The sequence below is a fragment of the Gavialis gangeticus genome, unplaced genomic scaffold (genome assembly GCF_001723915.1).
Source record: "Gavialis gangeticus isolate Ggan-Ray unplaced genomic scaffold, GavGan_comp1, whole genome shotgun sequence".
Lineage (NCBI taxonomy): Eukaryota > Metazoa > Chordata > Crocodylia > Gavialidae > Gavialis > Gavialis gangeticus.
The window spans coordinates 78796212-78818733 of NW_017729033.1; the positions used below are offsets into that span (position 1 = coordinate 78796212).

Here is a 22522-nt window from a genome sequence, read left to right on the forward strand (position 1 = left end):
TGGCAGCGGGGCTGGGTTATAAGCTGGTGCTGAGTGCAGGGAAAAGCGGCTCTTTGCCCGCCCCGTGCCTGGCGCCCCGCCCTGCAGCCGCTTGCAGCCCACATGGGACTGCCTGTGCCTGCTCCAGACAGTCCTACGTGGACTGCGAGTGCCTGCAGCAGAGAGTGCCGGCCACAGGGCGGGCGAGGGGCTGCTTTTCTCCACACTCAGCACCAGCTTCTTTCCTGCCTGTGAGCAGGGGGTCGGGGCTGTGCACTGTTCCCCACCTGTACCACGGGGCTGGGGGGCACTGGGAGTGAGCAGGTGCAGGAGCCAGCAGGAGCATGGAGCCCACCCCGATGTCCCAGGGCCAGTGCCAGTGGGGTCCAGAGCAGGGTAGCAGGAGCACAGGGTCCCAGTAGGCAGGGGCTCTATGGAGCTGCGCCAGCTCCCCCCTCTCCCTGCTGGTGCAGCCCAGCCCGGCTCCACAGACTTCTGCCAGCCTGTGCCCCGCTTTGGGCCCCACCGGTGCTGGCCCTGGGACATTGGTCCCAAGACATTGGGACATTGGTCCCAAGATGGTGACCAGGGGGCGGGGCACCTGGCAAGGGGTGGGACACCTGGCAAGGGGTAGGACTACCCATGCAGCCCTCGACAGCCTGCCAAAACTGGGTAAGCGGCCCTCCGCCCAAAATAATTGACTGCCCTGCCCTGGAGTGTAGGGCTAGGATTCAGAATGACCTGGATAGACTGGAGAAATGGTCTGCAATCAGATGAAATTCAAAAAGAAAAGGTGCAAAGTCTTGCACTTGGCATGGAATAATTACATGTACAAATACAGATTAGGGAGTTAGTGGCTAGATTTCAGTACTACAGAGAAGGATCTGGGGGTTATAGTAGATCCAATCATGAGCTCTTGTTGTAAAAAGGCCAGCAGCATACTTTGTTGTATTAATAGGAGGGTCACTTGTAAATCGAAGGCAGTGATTCTTCAGCTCTATTCAACATTGGTGAGGTTTCACTTGGAGTTCTGTGTCCAGTTTTGGGCCCCACACTTCACGAAGAATGTGGGTAGATTGGAAAGTGTCCAGCACAGAATGACAAAAATGATTAAGGGCCTGGGAAATAAGACTTGCAAGGAAAGGCTAGGGTTATTTAGTTTGGAGAAGAGAAGACTGAGTTGGAAAATTTGAATTAGAAAATGTGATAAGTCTTCAAATACTCAAGGATGATTATAGAGAGGATAAAGATGGACTCTTCTCTGTGGCAATAGGGGACAGATCTAGGAGCAGTGGCACAAATTGCAGGAAAGGACATTTAGGTTGGAGATTAGGAAGTAACTTTTTGCCTGTGAGGGTGGTCAGGCATTGGAAGAGGCTACCTAGAGACACTTTGGAATCTCCATTCTTGAAAATTTTCAGAAGCAGGTTGGACAGACACTTGGCTGGGATGGTTTAGTTGGAGATGATCCTGCCTTGAGCAGAGGCTGGACTAGATGACCTCATGAGGTACCTCCTAGCCCTACTTTCCTGTGATCCTATGTTTTATATTTTATAACTTCATAATTTTATTCACAACAGTAGAAAAAAATAAAATCCCTCACGTTAGGGTGACTTCTCTTTCAAAGTTTAAGTCCCTAGTCCAAAGCATGGAGTTGCTGAAACTTCTAAAGATACATGTTTGCCCCTGCTAAAATTATTTTTCACTAGTATTGTTTTTGGACGTGGCTGAGCCATTTTTTTGCTGAAACTTAAAAACCTGATCTGGGACATGTACCTGGAATGTAAAATTTCAGCAAAAATGGTCAATGATCAGTAAATTTATAAGTAACTGTATACTGGGTCCTTTAATGGAAATATTGGGAAACATTCATTAGGGACATCGTTACCAGCTTCACTGAGATTATGTTGATTTATTTTCATATCTGAACTGGTTGAGCTGATTTCATATAGTGACCATTGTTTCTTTGCAGATAACTGTAAGCTTTTAATATGTGAGTAGTTTGATGTCACCTACCACAGGATTATAAATTAGTAGAAACTGGAAAAACCTTCTGTTCCTGCCTGACTGTTACAGTTGTTGTATGATACAATTTTTGAGAGCTAGACAAGTTGGAAGAGTCCTTCTGTTCAGGAGCACCACCATCTGGACATCAGAACTCTAATGCCACTGACGTCAAGCAGCCTGGCCCATCTGGATTGACCATCCTCTTAACTTCATACCAGATGAACCCATTGGCATCATGCCCCACCATTCCCTGATTCTCACAGCCAACTCCATATTCCTGACAACCATCTCCCTGACTGCCCTCCTGTTACTACTGATGAGCATCCCCCAACAATTGTTCATACGTCCATTCTGCGGTTATGAGGTGTCCTATGCATGGCTTAATCTTTACTTGGTCATGCCTTCCTCATGCTCTATGGCCAGCTACTACTGAAAGTAATTTGCCAGGACATCCCTAACAAGAGCACCATGATGGTTATTGAGTCCTATGGGCTTGGCTCCCTAAACACAGAATTTTTGCTGCAGAGGCCTCCAGAAAGTCATCCCTCTTCTTGCAGCTGTTGTGCACAGTGTAGGTCGAGAAACCCATTCAGGGCAGGTAGTATTCAGTGGCCTCCAGACACATCACCAGTGCCATCTACTATGGCTTGAGGTGCCCAGAAGCACATTCAACAAACATGTGATAGTCTCCCAGTTGGCAGTTGACATTTCCTTTCTTGCATCCAGGTGCCCCTTGTAAAGCCTCATGAGACAGGGGAGGCACAGGTATCCCCTATACCTTGATGCTAGTATCTCTGTGGGCAAACTTCTTCTGCGTCACTTGGGGTACCAGGCTGGAGTTTCTAAAGACTGGCATTGTGAACCTTGCTCAGTTAGCTGGTGGTGACATGTAAGCCATCTCTCGTGGTTTACAACATCCTGCAGCATGATGGAAAATAAACTTTTGCAGTTTACATAATGCAGGTTGCAGCAGACAGGGCACAGAATGATGATGTATGTGCCAACAATGAAGATGGTCCTGACAGTTCAGAAAGCCCATGCCAACACAATCAGCAGTAACCTTCTGTGGGTTGGTGAGGGTGAGGAACCGTAGTGCCAGGACCTGGATGGTGCTCCATGTTGTGCTGAATGTGGACTTCCCCATGCTGAGATGGTTGGCTAGTGGTCGAAGGCAACTGAGGGTTGCCAGTTTCCAGATGGCAATGGGTGTTTAGTTCTCCTTGGTGCACTATACCCTTATGCTGGTGGCTTGCTGCTCAAGTGATAGGGTCAGTTGGCACAAATCTCCACAAAGGTGGCACAGCTCACTCAAAAGTTCTGTTTCCACTGCTAATTGTCCCATATCCCCCACATTACACACCCCTAAACGTTGCTGCTCATCTTCCTGACTCAGAAGCATTAGTACATGGCTTGCAGGGAGTCCCACAGAAGGCCACAAAGGGGTGCAGAGTAGGTAGCACATCTTGAGGAGGCGTCTTCCTAGGGCTTCAGTTATGGTGCACTATACTGTTGGGAATGGTGGGGCTGATACATGAGCTGGAAGAAGCATGCCAAGATAGACCGTGGCTGTGCCTTGGTCAGCATAGGAGGAACTGCATCTTTTGGCACTGTTCAGCCAAGGACTGCAGGGCAAGAAGATATTAGGCATCCTTTCCAGGCACCCTGAAGTGGCAGTGCTGCTCTTGTAACTGAGGAGGTTTTCCCAGCTGAAACTGACCAGGCATCGGGTGCAGTGAACTTCCAATACAAGGTGTGTGCATCTGTGGAGGGAGACAGCCCATGGACTCTCTCTCTTGTGTTCAGCAGCCCTGAAGAACCTCTGGAGACACGGGCCCAAATGATATAGTGGAATCTCTTCTCTCTGGACCCCCAGCTGTAGAACACCACTTGTGCATAATAGATACTTCTTGGATTTCAGTTACGTTATGAAGATCTGTACCCTCTATGGAATTTCTTAATCTTCTCAGACTTTGTCTCTTGCTTGCAGTTGGAATCCCTTTCCTAGGGTCTCACAGTTCTCTTGATCCTACAGAGAACCATGACTAGAAGTACACCTCTTTCTCAGTACAGACCTTACAGTTTGGGTGTATCTTGCATGCTCTCTCTTTTGCATCGTATGATTCTATATATAATTCTATGATTCTATATGCTGTGATCATTTGGCATTCAGTTCATGGCCTCATAATTTTTGTGGTCCAAGTACTTGAACACTAGCATGTTTCTTACGCTAGTTTGGGAAACAACAAGTATCTTCTACAGATCAACTGTCACAGGTCCTTAAATTTGCTTATCAGGATGTCAGAAGAGGAGATCAGAAACTGCCAAATAAAAATGAAAATATGTTGGAACAACAAAATATCCTTGTGTTCTTTTTGGCTTTTCATACTCTAGCAGATGAAGCAACGCTTTCAACAGTCTGTATAACAGTAGTTGATTTATAAGGTTTTTCAAAATCTTCTTAAGAGGGTGGCAGAGGCTTTGGAAAGACCTTTCAAATTGATTTAAGAACAGTCATATAAATTAGATGAATTTCTGCATCTAGTATTACGAAGTCATGGAAATATACAATCTGTGGACTCCTCCTGCCTCCCTGTTGGCAACATCTGAACCAAACTAGCAATGTATAGATATCAGGTTCTTCCAAAAGAATTAAAATATTTTTATAATTGTCTTGCCCTGGGTTCCTTGTTATTGTTCTTCTTGAATAGTTGACATAGCCTGGACTTGGACCTGCAAAATCTCTCTCAAAAGATAAGGATCCAAATAAACTTTATTTTTTAGGAAAATTTGCTCTTCAGTTACTTTTAAAGTTAGGAAAGTGAACTCTGTCTGGGTGATGGGACTTGGAGCAGGAGTAGAAGTTTAGGTTGGATATTAGGAAGAACTAAAGGTTAAAGATTGAGGTGATGGAATCTTCCCCCCGGAAAGTTTTTTAGGAAAAGGTCAGACCAGGGGTGGGCAATTATTTGGGTTGGAGGGCTCAGTGAGCCATTGAGGGCTGGGGCGGGGGGTGCAGGTAGAGGCAGGGAGGTTCCTGTTGAACCGGTTTCCTATCCAGCCCACCAGCCACCGCTGGGAGCCAGAGGAAGGAGGACTGCTTCCCGTGCTGCTCCACTGTGCTACAGCTGAAGCCAGGCTGGGCTGCACAACATGCAGACTTCTCCACTCCTCCACCCCCTGCATCCATCCCCTCCTGCCCAGCTTCCTGTTGGTGCTGCCGCTGTGCAATCCTGGCATTGTGGCCTCTGGCAGCCTTCACAAGGGATAGGGTGCAATGCAGCCCAACAAGTACCCATCCCACCCACCTGCTGCAAAGAACCACTGCTACCACCATGCCCCACTGGGAAAGTCAGGGGCAGCTGCCCCAAGCCAAACTCCACCCCATGGCCAGCACAGACTAGTGGTGCTGCAGGAGAAGCAGCTCATAATGGTGGGCTGGTTAGCAGGACAGCTACTCAGTGCACCGCATCACGTCCCATCCTGTGCAGGCCTGGCTGCCAGTAGCCACAGTGCCAGGACTTCACAGCTGCAGCATTAATAGGAAACCAGGCGAGGGGGTGGGGGCGTGGATGCAGGGGGGTGAAGGAGTCTGAGTTCTGTTGGCCTGGCCTGGCCTTGGCTGTAGCAGAGCAGAACAGCACAGGGGGCAGCCCTCCCTCTGGCTCCCGGATAGGAGGGAGGGGTCAGATAGAATCAATTGTTGGACCTGATATGGCCCATGGACTGTATTTTCCCACCCCGGGTTAGACAAACACTTGCGTAGGATGATGTAGCAGAGATGTGGGTTTTCCAGAAAATTTTGAATTGGAAAAATTTCCAGTGCCCTAAATAGAGTGTGATCTGATTTAGCATGTTTATTTGACTTATATTTAGTAAACAAAACTAAAAGAGTACCCCCATGTTAATTTTATGTCCTAATAGCTACAAGTATTTGAACTGAAATATTTGATTAGGAAAAAAAAATTAAATACAGCACACTTATTGTAGTTTAAATGTTATGTTCAAACAAATTCAAAGCTTTATGTAGAAAAAATTAGTTGGAATACTTGTAAAAATGTAAAGACAATACACAATAGCATGTACTACACTTACAATGTTTGTTTAAATTTAAGAAAAAAAATGAAGGCACTGAAAATTGTTGACACGCTTTTAGCACACCCAAAGAATTGTCCATTATATGCCATGGTTGTTCACTCATTTACTTCAACAGAGTTTAACTCTCTTCTACTGAGGTCATTGCAGTGCCTCCAGTGTCACTGTCACTATCTATAGAATCACTTGCACTACTTATTAGTTCCATTTCAGAATGGAATTGAGGCAAATCTGATTCAGAACTACTTGAACCACATTCTCTTTTGCTAAAGCACGGTTTTACCAGTGAGTCTATGGGGAGGGCAACTTTTCATTGCACTGCATGTTCTTCACTAATTGTGCCTCTGACTGATTCTTCAGAAGCAAAAGATTTTGAGAAATGGAAACAAGCTTAGTGGTGCGTTCATTTGTTAGTCTATTCCTCTTTTTTGTCTTGATTGAGCTGAAAGCCTTCCAGTTCCGTTCACAAGAAGCTGCTGTTGGTGGAATGCTTAAGATCCTTAAAGCAATACTGGACAACAGTCGGATGTTACAGTAGCCTTTCCACCATGTGAGAGGAGACATATTCTCTGCTGCTTGCCAAATGATGTCTTTGCTCCAACGTTTTCTTTTGCATGGTACTTGGCAATGTCTGTCATCACGGCTATTTTGTTGATGTTGGGGACAATCTTAGCTACTTCCATAATTGTATTGAGAGCGGTAGATAATTCATCTTCTCATAAATGCTGTCTTCTGTGTTGAGGATCCAAAAGGTTTGCTGCCTGATGAACTGGATGAGAGCAAAACTCAGATCTCTTAGTAAACATTTATTTTACAACTACTTCTTCTGGATAGAGGTGAAGAAAGGTAAAAGATAATTAGATTTTCATTCTGTTGTCTGAATAACTCTGGAATATTTGAAAGGCTTGGTGTATCTCCTTCAAGTTTCTTGATAGCCACTGAAACTGGTAGTAGCAAATTGAATGCTCCTTGCACTCGAACCCAGAACACCTCATTGTCGAGAATCTGCTTCTGAATGTTCATGGGAATAATCTGGGATACTGTGTTTGTATTGAAGCTTACTGCAAACAGTTCTTTGTGTGCAACAAACTTTGTAGCAGAGCCCCATCTAGTTTCTCCTGGCAATAAAGGTGCCCTTTCCTTCCCCTGCTTCTCTTTCTGTAATTTCTTCAAAGTCTGATTAGCAACGTGATGATTGTTGAATACTTTCACAGTGGCTTTGCAGTTTGCCAATATTGTCTTCATTGTATTCGCCAATTAGATGAATTCATAATTTGATTTTTGGTTTGGATTATTATGTGAGTGTATTTACCCTCCTGTTTACAAATCAATAAAACATATATATACTCTCTCACATGCTTCCTAGGCATAATCACCTGAAAAACATTAATTACAACTTTGAAACTGCCAAGCTTGCCTAATATTATACTGGCATCCAGGCATTGTTACTAATAAATTTTATGAAACAATGAATTTTTTTAAATGGAAAATTTCCCATGGAAAAATTAAGCGCCGGAAAATTTTCCAGAAAATGTACTACCACACATCTCTGTGGTTTAGACAGGGATCGTTCTGCCTTGAGCAGGTGATTAGATTAGACGACCTCCTGATGTCCCTCCCCACCTCATTTTTCTGTTACTCTATAATTATGGTAGCACTAGAGTGGAGTTTCTCAAACTTTTTCTTACTGCATACCACCTTCCAGATTTACCAGCTGCCCACGTACCCGTTAAAACATATATTTTAACCCCTTGCATGCTAACTATTATACTGAAAATTAAGTCTGCCATACACTATTTCTCCCACATACCCTCAGAGATGTCTTGCGTACCATACGCCAGGGGTGCATGTACCACAGTTTGGGAACCCCTGTGTTGGGAACTCCAATATTATGGCTTCAATGGTTCAGGAATTATGCAAGAGGTAAAGATTTCTTAGTGTGATATCTTTTATTGAACCAACCATATAGTTGGAATAGAATTCAATGAGCGTCATCAGGTCTGAGCAGCAAAACCTTATGCTTATGCTGTTGACTATATTGTGCTGGCTTTTACAGACAACAGTCAGTTAGGGTTTGACTTCTGACCTTGCTTATCTGTTTTTCTGGACTGTGGCTGTTTGGAATTTCCTCTTGGCTTTGGTAATTTGACTCTAGAACTCTGACTTGGCCCGTACCCTTGACCGTTCCCGGAATTACCCCTTGCTTTGGGTACCTGGGGCTCCACTTCTGGATTCTGCCTTTCCCCAGTGGCCTACCCACTGGGTCTCGCAGCCTATGACTTTACTGATAGTAAAGGTTCTTACAACTACTTTTTTTAATATCAATACAAACTTAAATATTCTTAGAGTATGTGTCACTGTGTCGAAAGAGTACGTGTCAATCCTTTGAAAACTGGTGCCTGTTTCTGTCATCATATGATGGCATAAAGTTTTTCTGTTGAATTTGTTACAGGTATCTGTTGAGCCCTCCTTCTCCTCATCTTCTCCAGCCTATTTTCCCCACAATATTTCAGAATCAAGGTGAAATAATGCATTCAGACCTGCAGTTTTTTGCACCCATCAGTTTGGCTGTTGGGTGATTGGTTACTATTGATAGAGCTCTCTACAAGTTCATGAGTTTTTTGCATTGTATGAGAAACTTTGCCCTAGAAAGACTGACTTCTCTGATATGGGACAGCTTGCTTATTTAAGCAATGTAGAGCAATATTGACTCTTTAGATTTATACCATAGAAGATTCTGGATGCCATTCTGCTCCTGAAACACTCTGGTGAAAGTTTGACTTGCATAATTTTCACCTCGTTTGTGTATGTATCTGTGATACCTCATGTCACATTCAGGTACTGTCTGACTTCATCTTCTAATGCCATATAGGATAACTCTTCAAGATGCCTCTTTGCTGTTTGTCCTCCATCAGAGACATGACTCTGACATAATCCCAAAATTTTTGGAGCCTTTGTTGGAATCAGTATCAGAGTGCTTACTTTACATACCACATTCCTATCAAAATGGTCTTTCTTGTGACTGTTACCTTATTACAAAATGTCAGTGAACTGCAAGCTTCATACCACTTTCAGTCCTTTGAAGGACAAGGGACAGATTCTTCAAGATGTTGTCAGTGTAGCTCTTGTGATTCAATTTCTGTTTCCTTTTTAAGAATCCTCAACAGTACAGGCCTTGAAGTACAAAAGGCCTCCAGGAAGATTGAGACTACTCTGCCCTCAGAGTCTTCAAAGAGAAAGACAAAGATGGGTAGGCATTCAAGGCTCCTATGGACATTGCTATTAAAACAAATAGTGGTCTCATGCACAAGGTGCATATACGCACGTAATAGGATGGATATAGACTACCTCTTGTACTACTGTAGGGTAAATAGTTCTTCTTTATGAGCTCTAAGTAAAATATTTAATGCTAATATTTTTATTTTTATTTTTTTAGAATAGATATCATTAGAGCTAAACACTCATTTCATGAGGATGTCTCATATAAGAGTCTGCTGTGAACAAGACCTTCTTCACAATATTTTAAGTACATTACAGCTTGTTATGCTTATAAATATTTTTTATAGAACAATGTCCTTCACTCACAGTTAAGAGGGAACAACTAATGGCTTTTGGCTGCACATCTTAGTAGTCTTTGCTAGAAATATAACTTTTCCAAGCATCAAAATAGTTTTGTCTACTTTGGGATTTTCCCACAACTAAGAATTTGATGTTTAACCTTTTGGCCACCCAACATGAAGACAAAATTATACTACTTTTATCTACGTGGAAGCGTATTAAATAAGCCTGAAGCCAAATATAAACCAAGGAAGCTAAGTACAGCACTGCTTTGAAACCCTTTTTATTTTAATAATTTTCACAAAATCTCATTGATTGTAGACAGATTACTTTTCAAGAAGAATTTCAAAGAAACCTACTTTTTAAAACTATATTGTTAAAAGACTAATTTATTATAACATAATGCATATTTGACTGCAAGCAAAAGATACTTCCTAGTAGCAAGTAGTAGCTTCTTTAACTGAAAGCACATAGTAGTCTTCTTTTTCTTTATGTCAGTTGAAAAAAGTAAAAGGTATACTGATGTGATATAGAACAGCATAGCAGTTCCATACCCCATGTGGAAATGGCATATGATAGTGTATTTTTTTCTTGCCTTATATAAATAGAGTGTAATCCATTTCATGTTATCCTTTGTAGATGTTTTTAGGGTGCTGAAAGTTAAAGTATTGTTCTGGGTTTAGATAATTGATTGTTTCAGGTTACCTCTCTAGAGCTTTATCACCTTGTAGGCATCAGTTTTCCTAATTTTCTAACAGCAAATCCTTTATCTGGCATTTAACCTTGTCTCCATGGGAAAACTAGATCTTTTGCCACAGAGTGAAACTTTTGAATTAGTGACCGAGTGTAACATGAAACTAACACTTGGCATTGAACCTTTCCTTTGTGTCGCATATAGAAAGGATAATGATGTCATTTATTACCTGAACAATCTATTTCCATTCAGTCTGAGCTGTAGTATTTAAGTGCTACTTTCAAATGTATTGAAGATTTACAAATACACAGGAGGAGTTATTTTTTTACTGTCAGAGTATAAAATGGTATCCTGGTTTACAATATATTAAAGATGGTACAGAGTTGTTTTACTGACCCACCTGTTTACTGAGACTAAATAGTTCTCATTATAACAAGCTCAGTGATATAAAGGGCTGAACATCCCTCTTTACTCAGAGGGACAGATAAGAGGCCTAAAGGGAGAAGCCTCAAGTTAAACCAGCTTGGGTAACATTATATGGAAATTTTTTCATGGGAACAATTTTGTTCAAGGTTCGGAGACATGTCTATTCTGTTTATCACCAAAGAAGACAGATAAACTGCAGGAAAGGAATGAGTTTGGATGAAACAAGGGTTTTGTAGGGGAGAACAGAATGTGAATGTGGCCTCTAAAATTTTGGCATTTTTACTGGGGTTTAGCAATAAAGAGATGTGAACAGGCTACATAAAATAACTTCCATCACACTCCCAAAGCATTTACAAATTTGCTCAGCTTGGGATATGAGTAAATGATACAATTCAAGTGAGAGATACAGGCAACCCCTGCTTAACTGTTTTGCTTAATGCTATTTCACTATAATGCTCATTTTAAATTGATAACTGATTTCACTTAGCACACAGCGAGTTTCGTTATAACGCTTTGTCCAATGGCGGGCTTTCACCCCAAAACTCTGCCCCTGTTTGGGGTAGAGGCTTGTCTCTATCGTTCTATGTTTTTTGTCAATCTCTGGTGCTCATCACCTTGTCTGAGTTGTTTTCTCTTTTTTTTTTTCTTTCTTACTCTATCTTCTGCACCAAGACAGTTGTAGCACCTTAGCTAGCGGGCTGAAGTCCACTGCAACATCTTGCTGGTCTCTCCCACATGTCCATGATCTCACCTGCCACGACTTGTTGTTATGGGAGAAAATAGAATGCCGGGGTGTGTGGGTTTTGACGCTTTCACGCTTGAAATCTGTCTTAGTGTAATGAGGGCTCCACCAACCCCGACGCCCTCGCTCATTCCACCAGGTGTTAATTCAGTAGTCTCAACAATCTGCCTCCGAGCAGTACAAATGCTCTGTGGGTCTCTAGGTCTGGCCAATCAATAGCCCCCGATAGGTCCAGTTGTACTTCACTCGGCTTGGAGCCTTGCACAGACCTGCCATTAATCCTAGCCAGTTCTTTTACTGGCCTATTGTCCTGATAGTTGCAAACGCAGTGGATTTCTGGGATGACTTCCCTCTCACTCTAATGAAAAGGAGATCGAAAACAAACTGGCACTTCTCCTGCCCTTATATTCCCAACTTTATGGTACCCTTTTTCTTCAGCCCTGCCAATAAGGGGCTTTACGGTACCTTCAAACTGCCCCAGGGCAGTTTCAGTTTCTCTCCAGGCGTTTCCTTCAGGGTTTGTTCCTCTAGCAGCTCCCTCCACTTCTGCTTCTCTTAAACCCGATTGCCGTTGCATTCTCAGTGCCTTTGGCTCTCCCTGCCGTCTCTCTGCTTGAGTCAGCCACTTTCGGTTTCTGGTGTTCCCTTTTTGCCTGCCCTGACTCTCCTTTTATCCTGGAGTTCTGGCTGACTCCCCTCCCCTCCTGAAACACCAGGTGAGGAAGGAGCCCTGCAGACTTCTTTGCAATTCAGGTGGGACCAATTTACTTCTCTGGGGCTCTTCTCTTTCCTTACACACTCGCAGTTGCCATCTTGGGTCATTTAAAAACAATTGTGGTCGCCATCTTGGGTCATCAGATGCTTGCAGTCTTGCTTAACTTGCATTTTGCTTAATGCTTGGTTTTTCAGGAACCAATTAAATGCGCTAAGAGAGGGTTGCCTTTAGTGAGTTTCATTTACTATGGGATAATTGCAGCTACACAACAGTTACTGTAAAAACTAAACCGTTTCATTTGTTACCATTTCATTACCATGGGATAATGGCAGGCACGGGAACCGTTATTGCATTTCAGCTGTTCTGTGGTAAGTTCTAAACCCTTGTCCATATCCCAACATGCAAATTGTTTATATACAAGAATTAATACTCTTACTTCAGAAGCGCAGGTATTTGTAGGTCAAAAAGGCACTAGCTGCTTAACAGCAAATGCAGCAATATTACACAGTAAAATTGTCTATCTAAAAATAATAGTAAAAGGGATGCTTTCAGGATTGGTTGATGTTAAATAAGATAACAATGACAGGTGTCCTGAACAAAGATATCTGTTGATCTAAGATGCCAGTAGGCGATGAGACCAGCAATAATGTTAAAACCACTATTTTTAGAGCAGAGACACGAAATGCTATATTTCTGGAAACATTTTTCAGGAACCTGGAGTGTTCTTTAGCTCCTAACATACCTGTTTAGTAAGGAACATCTTAATCATTATGGACATATTTTAGGTTGCATAAAAATAACTTGATCTTGAGACTTTTGTAAGACTTATTCCAGAAAGCTGCTAATGTTTCAGTCTTTTTTGGTGTTCAGGATATGTTTGTAAGTGATGCTTAATTAGGAGGCAAATATATCTAAGGCAAGATAGTGTCCCTTTAAAAAGATGTTGCCACTATACTATTCAGGGTTTTTTTTAAATCCCTGCTATTGTTAACTAGAGACTAGAATTAATTCTCTCTGGTGGATTGTTTGATACTCTTGGTTTTCTTACAGGTGTTGAAAATAAATAATCCACTTTAAAAGTCATTTTAATGTATCTTTTTATGCAAAAGACAGAAGGGATCATATTTAACATTTCACGGTTGTCATGGGAATATGAGGGATATCTGTTCTTGTTAAAATTGCTGCATACCATACACATTTTTAAAAAATTCTTTCTTTTGCATCCTTTGAAACATGCACATTTTCATTAATATTTATGAATAAAAAAATGTTCATTCTATACGGTTAAATGTTTTTAAATGTTATATATTCTTGCTTCTTGAAAATATCTTACATTACTATGAAGTAGCAATATCCTTTTTAGTCATGGGTGGAACTTTGTAAAACTCATTTTTGGATCCCAACACAAACTGTCACTTCAAAAGGAATTGCTCGGAAAATGTATATATCACATTTCATGCCAGGATGAGATATTTCTTTAAACTTTGGAAGAATATGAGAAAACACTGTAAAGTTCGGAAAATTTTTGTTAGTGATTTTTTGGAAATGTTTTCTGTTTTCCCTTTGCTTCATTTTGTCTGAAAAAATATTTGTGCCTTCAATCTTGATCTTTCTTTCTGTTGGTTGCTCAAGAGCTATCGCCTTCATTGTGGATAAATATAGTTTAGAATTTGGGGAGACACTTGGGAGAATTGCCAGTCTCTATAATAGCAAGATCATCTTGTAGAATCTGTATGACTTTTTTAAGGTGGAAGCAGATGACACATTTGTGCTGCTATAGAAATGTGGCACTTGTGACACAAAGGCAAAGCACCTGTAACTTATAGAAGTTATAGCTGTACCTTTTGTTGCACCACAAATGCCTAAAGTTTGTGACATAAGTAGTATTCATTTGTGACGTAAGTAGTATGAATTTGTGCTGCTTTATTGCAATAGATATCAGTTAGAATTATGGTGGGAGAGTGTGGTCAGCTTGGAGCTGTCTGTGTGCTCTAGCCACCCCAGGCAGGCACTCCCCATGCTTCAGGGGCTCAGTCCCGCTTGCCCTGGGAATTCCCATTCCTGGGGCAGGCAGTACTGGACCCTCAAGTCCTAGGAGCACCTGTCTGGGTTCCCCTACTAGGGTTCTCCAGGTGTCCCTCAAGACTGTGTTGCAATCCTGTTTGCTCCAGGTGGAGTTTCTAGGGCATGTCTTAGTAAGCAGGAAAAGCTAGGGTTTCCCCACCTAAAGTGACATGGCCTTACAATCTCCAGGTCATCTCAGCTGGGGTTTTCCTGCTTACAGACCTGAGCACCAGAGACTCCCATGTTGTGTCTCTGTAAGTGGGGAACACATCACTCATCCAAATCAACAAGCAGGGCAGTGGGCAACATGTGTTTCAACAGTGAAGTGGATCAGCTGTGCCAGGACACATCCTAGCACACAGTTGATTTGCTTCATTTGGCAACATGTATTTCTAGCCTTAGGTAGTCAGGCAATGACTTGCCTAAAGCAGGGATACAAAGAGGGGTTACAGTTAAGATTACTTTCTGTTCCTCTCTAATCTTTTCCAGTCTGAAAAAGGTTCAGGAGTTCAGAATCAATGTAGGTTGTATAAAATAGTTAGAGAACTTTCCATTTGCATTCTTGCTTATAAGACATTTTGTAATTGGAGGACTCCAAGTGTTCTCAGCTGAAACAAACCAAGCTTTGGTTTTATTTACCATCTTTTCTTATTTGTTTTTGAATCAGGCTGAAGAAATTCAAGATAAAACATTGTGTTAAATTGTATATTGCATCAGGATGGGGAAATGTTCAGGAGAGTGCATCATGAAGTGATGCTTTTTCACCTACCTTATTTTTTTTCTGCTACCTTTGGCTGTGGTCAGAATTTTACCTTTATAAATCTGTTTCCATATATATAAAAAGTTATGTATGTAATAAGTAATATGTATTTTAAAATGTTAAGCTGCTGCGTTCTTTGTCTGCTGATCCAGGGAAGGACTGATACAGAAGGTTTGGGGCATGCAGATTGGGTAATTGGAGTGACAACACCAGAAAGGTTACGAACTGGACCTTGAGGATTTGGCAGGTGGTACATGGAGCACTTGGGTCTTAAAATTGGGGGGTGAAGTTTAGAATAAGCATGTTTTTAAAGAGATAAGAGACTATTGGCAGGATATAGAGGGTGTCTGAAGAGAATAGTTTACACTCTGCTGGTATATATGGCTTGTGGCACAGGGGACCACAGGAAAATTGAAAATGCTTAATTTTCTGGATAGAAAGCTGTAGATACTTTAAAGTTTTTTGAATCTGCTTAAACCTATAGATACTTTGAAGTTTTGAATGTGATTAAAATTCTTCCCCTCCCACATCTACTATTTTATTTTCCATCTTAGTATAACCAGACCCCCAAACTAGCGTAAGTCTCTTATGGGCTTGCTGCAGATTTAAGGAGAGAGTCCTGTTTTGATGTGGTCTGTCAAAGAAGGTCTCCTTTGCTGTCCTTATACACCAAACCTATTTAATTCTTTAGAAGTCTTAAAAAATGGACATTTAGAAATACAAAACTTCTTTAGAAATAGTTCTGTTTCTATGTATTTCAGTGTCATCCATCAACTGTTCTAAAAGTACTAAAGATGCATACCTCTCAAAAGTTGCATACTTTTTAAAATAGGAAAGATGGGAGAAACCCCAACTGGCTAGATCCTTTAACCATTCATTACCAGATTTTTAGGATTTGAATTTTTATAAGTATGGGAAAAGAATTGGGGATATTATTGAGGCTCCACTGGTGTGTCTATATGAGATGTTTATTGCGCAGTTGACTAATTTACTGCACAGTATATGTCTCAGCATCTACATTTGTGCGCCAGTTAGGACACACAAAACTAATAAACTCCACAGCAGGGTAATACTTGTAAAATACAAGTACTGCCCTGTTGCAGAGGTTTTTCATGCGTAGCACCTCATATGTAGAGGCTGCTCCGGTTGACAGGGAACCCAGGGCTTTAGCCTGCTATCCCAGGGCTGCTCCAGCTGGGCAACACATGGTGTGGAGGGGCTGGATGAGGCATGAGGGTGCTTTTGTGTAGGGCTAACAAGCAGGCATCCGCTTCAGTGAAGCATCCTGATGCCTCAGCCAACAACTTTGCAGCATGTGGAGCCCAGTCAGAGCAGCCCTGGCTGGCAGGTTGAATCCCTGGGTTCCCTGCCAGTCTGGGCTACTCCAACTAGGCTCCACACACTGCACAGAAATAAACTCCAGAGCAATATGTTCCAGAGCTTTTTGCTCCTGGGCGCATGTTCAAATGGTGCTCCTGGGAGCAAAAAACTCCGGAGCAATATGCTACAGAGTTTATTTGTGTGCATTAATTGTACGTGTAGATGCACCTGCTGAAACATACTTTATCTTTAGCCCCCATTTAAACAGTTTCTTATTTGTAAATAGAGGTGTTTAGTTGGGGTTTTTTTAAGCTGAAAGAGAATTCTTGTGGGTAGCAGCTAGATTTTGTTTGGTTCTGTTTTGGAAAATCCTATTAAGCAACGTACGTCAGCAGATGTGCTTATACAGGTAAACCAGACTTAACCTGCTGTTCATAAAATTAAGATAATACTGCTAATCAGAGATTCATGACAGTGTGCTTGAAGGAAATGGCTGTGTCCAGATTTTAAAAGGCACAGAGCCATAGTGTGATACAAGATCATTGTAATTAGTAGACAAGATTGCCAAGAGGATTAGTAAACAGAAGTCTAAAAAAAATCTCTTTTCTTTTGTTTGTCAGAGAGATGTACTTTCATGAAAGTTTTTGAAGATTGGTGATAATTACTAAGAGATTTCATTTGGATAAGCTCTAAGAACTTCAAATAGAAATTGGAATCTTTCTGAATCTTATTCCCTGCATCTCCAGCACTAGTGTCCCTAACAGTTCAGGCTTCAGTAATTGCTTAGGTTTATGGATCTTGTTAGATGGGTCCATCTGATTTGTTACTAATGATGATTCAGTAAAACTTAATTCATTCCTGAACTTAAAATATCAAAGGTCAAAATGTGTAAGAGTGAAATCAGGAGTAAATTATAATGTAATTATCTTTCCTGGTCATTTGTGTTGTGAACTTCTAAAGAGGCTGAGGAATATTTGAGTTATAGGGAATATTGGGAAAAGGTTCCCTTAATGAATGTTTGAAGAGGTTTGTGTTTGAAGGCTGTATTTGAGGACCAGTAGCAAACCTGGGGGCAGAACCAGGGCACCAGCCCTAGGGGCTCAGTTGGGAAGAGAAGGTTGCAAAAATAGCAGCTATTGTACTGTCAACCTGGCTGATGATGACAGTGCAACAACTGTCACTGGCCCAGGGCACAGAAGTTCTGATGTATGCCTCTCTTGAGGACCTGCATGTATTTTTTTGTAAAAAGAAAATGCTTCACTCATTTTTAGTATTTAAAAGTTTCATAGAAAAAGGCTCATAGGTGTAATGAATGTTTTCTTGTATTGGAAAGCAGCCCTAATATTGAAGAGAGAACTCTGTAAAGTAAAACAGTATTCTTCCCAAGGATACTTTGTTGCCCCATTCACTGAAAAGTATGTGGAATCTTCCCAAGTCATATCCTGCTTATTCACTAATCACCAGGGATCCGGGTTTTCTATTTCCCATGGGAAAACAGAGTAAACTGTGGATTTTACCTTCTAGCAGAGGCAAACGCGGTTTTCTTGTTTTACCGGAGAAACCCACGAATTTTGCAGTCTGCCCCTAGCCCCTGCTGTGCTAGCCCCGGGAGCGGCTGGCGCCAGCTTTAGAAAGAACTGAGGGGTGGGGATGGGTCTTACTGCTTTGCACCCTGCCGGGGTGGGGGCTGCAGGACTTTGTCAGGCTCTTGCCGGCTGGGGCCAGCAGTGGCACTGGCCTCTTCCTGGCACTCGGGGTGGGCTGTGCCAAGTAGTAGGCTCAGAGCAGCAAGAAGCACACCCCGCCCCCCCGCACCTACTGACAGTTCCCTCCACAGCTGGTGCCAGCTGCTCCCAGGGTTGCTGCAGCAGGGACTAGAGTGAGTGTGGACAAGCTGCACTGTGCCCCGTGGTGCCTGGGGCTCTGCTTTTTCCCACTCACCCCAGCCCCTGCTGCAGTGACCCCAGCAGCAGCCAAGAACAGCTGCCTGCACCAGGGCATGGTGCAGCCCAGGGGCTGTGGTGAGTGAAGACAGCTGGAGCCCAGGCGCAGGGGGACAGGTGGAACATGGTGCAGCCCAGTGACTGCAGGCAGCTGGCACCAGCCACTTGCAGGGCCGCTGCAGCAGGGTCTGGGGTGAGCACCACTCTGTTCCCTATGCTTTGCTCCCTCGTGTAGCCCTAGGAGCAGCACCCCTCCCGCCGCCCCTTCCCTAGTCCCAGCCTCCCTCCCTCACTCACCGCCATGGGAATCTATCCCTATTGGTTACATTATAAAGTGGGTTCACTTTATGCAAATTTAATTTATGTGCCTTTCGGTGGGAATGGATAAATCAAGGGACACCTGTAACGGATTTGGTTTTTTTAATCAGAGAATTTACAATTTTTGTTTTTTTATCAGGGAAAACCAGGATCCCTGCTGATCACATATATAAAGGAACAGTAGACATCTACATAATATACAAAGCTGATATTCTAATACAGTCTGTTTGGCTGTGTTACAGGTTTATTTGGATTCATGTTGGACCGTTAGCAGGCACAACACTTAATTTGGCTCTGAATAACAGATGATAGCAGCTAGAGTCAAGTAATGCTGGTGCTCTTAATGCTCAAAATTAGTTGCATTATAAACAGGTGCACAATGAAATCTTGGCCTTATTGCAATCAACAGCAAAATTCTTGAATGGAATAAAATTTCATCCATGTCTAAGATCTTGCAGGACTCTACGCAAATGCAGATAATCTGCTTGGAGAGATGGAGAGCTGTGAACTAGGAATTAAGAGGTTACACCTGTTTACACCTCTTCATTTGTAGTTCACAGCCCTTCTCCATCTCTCTAAGCAGACTGTTTGAATTTGCATGGAGTCTTTGATATTTAGCTCAGCGTGTATCTGCTTCTCTTTCAGACCTAAGAGAGGGCACCTGATGCCCAAAAGTTGTCCAACAGCTCTTCCAACTATACCAATTTGGTCTGCTCTTCCAACTTGGTCCATTAAAAGATGTCACTAGAAAAGCCTTATCTCTCTTCCTTAGTTCACAATCTGTGACTTGGTTAAGAGGCAAGGAAAGAACTGAATTGTAACACATTCATTTTCTTGGAAAGTGTCTCATTAAAAGTATGCTAACAGAAGTTAATATTTGATGTATGTTTTGTATTTAATAAATGGGAGGCAGCCCCTCCTCCTTCCTCCTTGACTGTTTCCTTAATATATATCTGAAGCTTCCCATTAGTCTTCTTTACATAGAAAACAGCAAGTGTTTGCAGTGTACTTTAAAAAGATGTTTAACTGATTACTAGAAACAAGTCTGGCCATCCTGAGATTGTAAGATTTTCCTGGTACACATGAAGAGCCAAATCAAGGAAGAAAAATACTCCATTAAAGGCTTAGCGATGCCTTTATTTATGTGCTTGCAAAGTATGTTTATCAGTGTAAATAACTAAAATGTATAGAAAAAAATCATAAATGTTATAAAATCTAAATTTAAACAGTTAATTATGGACTATTTTTTTCAGTTTTTGAAAAATTTCCCACCTAGTAATTTTACATGATTAGTAACTTCCACTAAGAACTGAGGAGGCAGCACAGCTTTTGCTAGCAACTGAAAAACTTGACAGCAAATGTAGCTAGATTGGCCTAGTGAGATTCATTTTGTTGGCTTTTACTGTATTTCTGACCTATGGTCCAAGAAAACTGTTGTCACAGTTTTCCTAAAGGAAATATTCAACCAGTTATAGACATTTTAAACTATTTATGAGCTCAACATCTGTTCAACAAGCTTGGTTTAAATTTTCAGTCATGGTAAGGACTACAAGTTGGAAGAAGCTTGCTTTCTTTTCATCTCTGTAGTCTTACAATGTTTTACTTTTTTTCAGATAACTAAACAGTTACTGTTTGGAAAACAGAAAGCAGAAAAGCCTACATTTTTGACCACCCAGTATAAATGTATCTTTTCCTTTTAATCACTGAAATCTAAACCTTACTCTTACAAAGCTTTTTGAAAACTGACTTCCATTTGTAGTTTAAGACTATTATCTCTTGGTGGACACTAACTGCAAACATCTCTTAAGTTTGTTCTCTTTGTTAGAACTGTTTGGACTCCTCTTTAAAAACAAACTTTATTTGACCAGTTTCTGGGTTGGTTAAAAAAATATAGACTGTAGTTAAAAGATCTGTTAATTGTTGCCTTTGCCTTAATAGCTTTACAGTTCTTTAGGTGGCAAAGCAAACCTTGTTACTTAGTTTTTGGTTAGTAATTTTACATTTTGGTAGGTTAACTAACTTCATGTTTGATGTAGTGTTTTTTATCTACAATTCTGATGGAAAAATTATCAGTTCATGCTTTTCTCATGATGTTGCTTCTGTAGAGACACTTTCCTAACTACATAGCCAAAGAACATGTAAGAAGCCAGTTGTATATATGTTACATAGCTCTCAAACCTGATATGATACAATATGGTATGGTGTGGTAGAGTATTATGATATGATATATGACAGTGCAAAAAAGGAAGAGAGAAGCATTAGCATGGATATCCTTTGTGATTTGATTCTAGTTAGTTTTAAATGTAGATGGTATTTTAACGTAATTGGTGCTAACACTGTGTGTTATATAAAATAATATCATTTGAGCGTGTGGGTTAGAGGAATGTCTACCTGCAGCCACAAGATGAGATGAAAGTGCTTTGGCAGTAACTCAGAAGTTCAAGAACTGCAGACATTTACAACCTTCACAGAACACCATATGAAGTTGTTCCATTTAGGCATTTAATAACTTTGAAAGGGAACTTTTCTGTTTCCTGAGAGCATGGCAGCATTGATGGTATTAGCTACTAAGTCAATGCTGTCCATAGCAACTTTTCATTACTGAAGTGAAAGTGTAAGGGTGGATATAGCATTAAGGATAAAGGTCTAAGGTCAATCCATCTAATTTTAGTAATAAACCTTTAGGTGTGAAAACTGATCAGCTTATACTTAGACAGAAGGGGAACTATTACTGTGAGAAAAAGTGTCACAAAAGCTTTGTTTTATTCATATAAATCGGGTGGGCAATCATTTTGGGTGGAGGGCCGCTTACTGAGTTTTGGCAAGCCATCGAGGGCTGCATGACAGGCAGCCCAGGGCAGATAAATATTATTTTTCTGAATTTTTTAGGGGCCCCATGGGCTGGATAGAATGGCCTGGCAAGCGGCAACCAGTCTGTGGACCACATTTTGCCCACCCCTGATATATATTGTGTGTGTGTTTGTGTGTGTGTGTGTGCGCGCGCGCACACATATACGTATCTAAGTGTATATATATAAGTATATATAGATATCTCTATATATAGAACACAAAGGACCATGAGAGCAAATGTGCAGCAATGAGAGAAATAAAATATTTACTTTATTATTTACTTTAATAATATTTAATATTTACTTTATTATTATTTGTAGATAGAGCAACTGTCCACACACATCCATGCATGTTCAGGAGTGGGAGAGGAAGGGAAAGCTTGCCCCACCACCAGCACTGGCCTCCCTCCCCCACCCCATCCCTTCCATCATGGTGGTGCTCTGCTGTGCCAGTCCCCCTCGGGTGGGGAAGGAGTGCCGCCATGATGGTGGGAACGAAGCTGGCCACTGCCGCCACTGCCTCCAAGGAGCAAGGGGGGGTGGGGAATGAGGCCACCCCTTGGATGTGGTGACGAGGCCAGAGCGGAGTGGGCAAAGCCAGCACTGTGCCACCAGCACCCCGCACCGCTGCTACCTCCAATGAGCAGGGCTGGGGGGGTGGGAGGGAGGCAAGGTCAGCAGCGCTGGCCTTGCTCCTCTGCACTATCCCCTGCATCCCTGCTGTCATGGCGGCACTCCACCGTGCCTATCTATTCCTTCCATCCCTTTCTGCCTCGAAGAAGCAGGGCTGAGGGTGTGGGGCAGGGGGAGCTGAGCCCCAGCCCTTCAGTCCCTGCTGTAATGGCAGCACTCCTCTGTGTGGAGTTGGGGCTGGGGTAGGTGCTGCCCAGTCGGGGCGGGGCGTGGGGTAGAGCCATGGCTTGTCCAGTTGAGCGGCTCTCAACACTGCACGCACCATGGCTGGGACATGTGTCCTGGATTGGGGTGTGGTAGGGCAGGCTGCAGCTGTGGGCTGGGGTCCGCTCCAGGCTCTTCCTGGCCGGGGGGGGGGGCTG

At 42.2% G+C, this 22522-nt stretch overlaps 1 protein-coding gene across 2 annotated transcripts in view; it reads left to right on the plus strand.

Moving 5' to 3' along the window:
• Positions 1-22522, plus strand: part of MICU3 (mitochondrial calcium uptake family member 3) — a 119423-nt gene that overhangs the window by 10120 nt on the left and 86781 nt on the right. Inside the window, exon 1 of one of the 2 annotated variants that reach the window (XM_019526258.1) lies at positions 9236-9328. The exons of the other annotated variant lie outside the window; for it this stretch is intronic. The gene's annotated coding sequence lies outside the window, so the exon portion shown is untranslated. Of the gene's footprint in view, positions 1-9235; positions 9329-22522 lie in introns of those variants that run through there. 2 annotated transcript variants of the gene reach the window in all.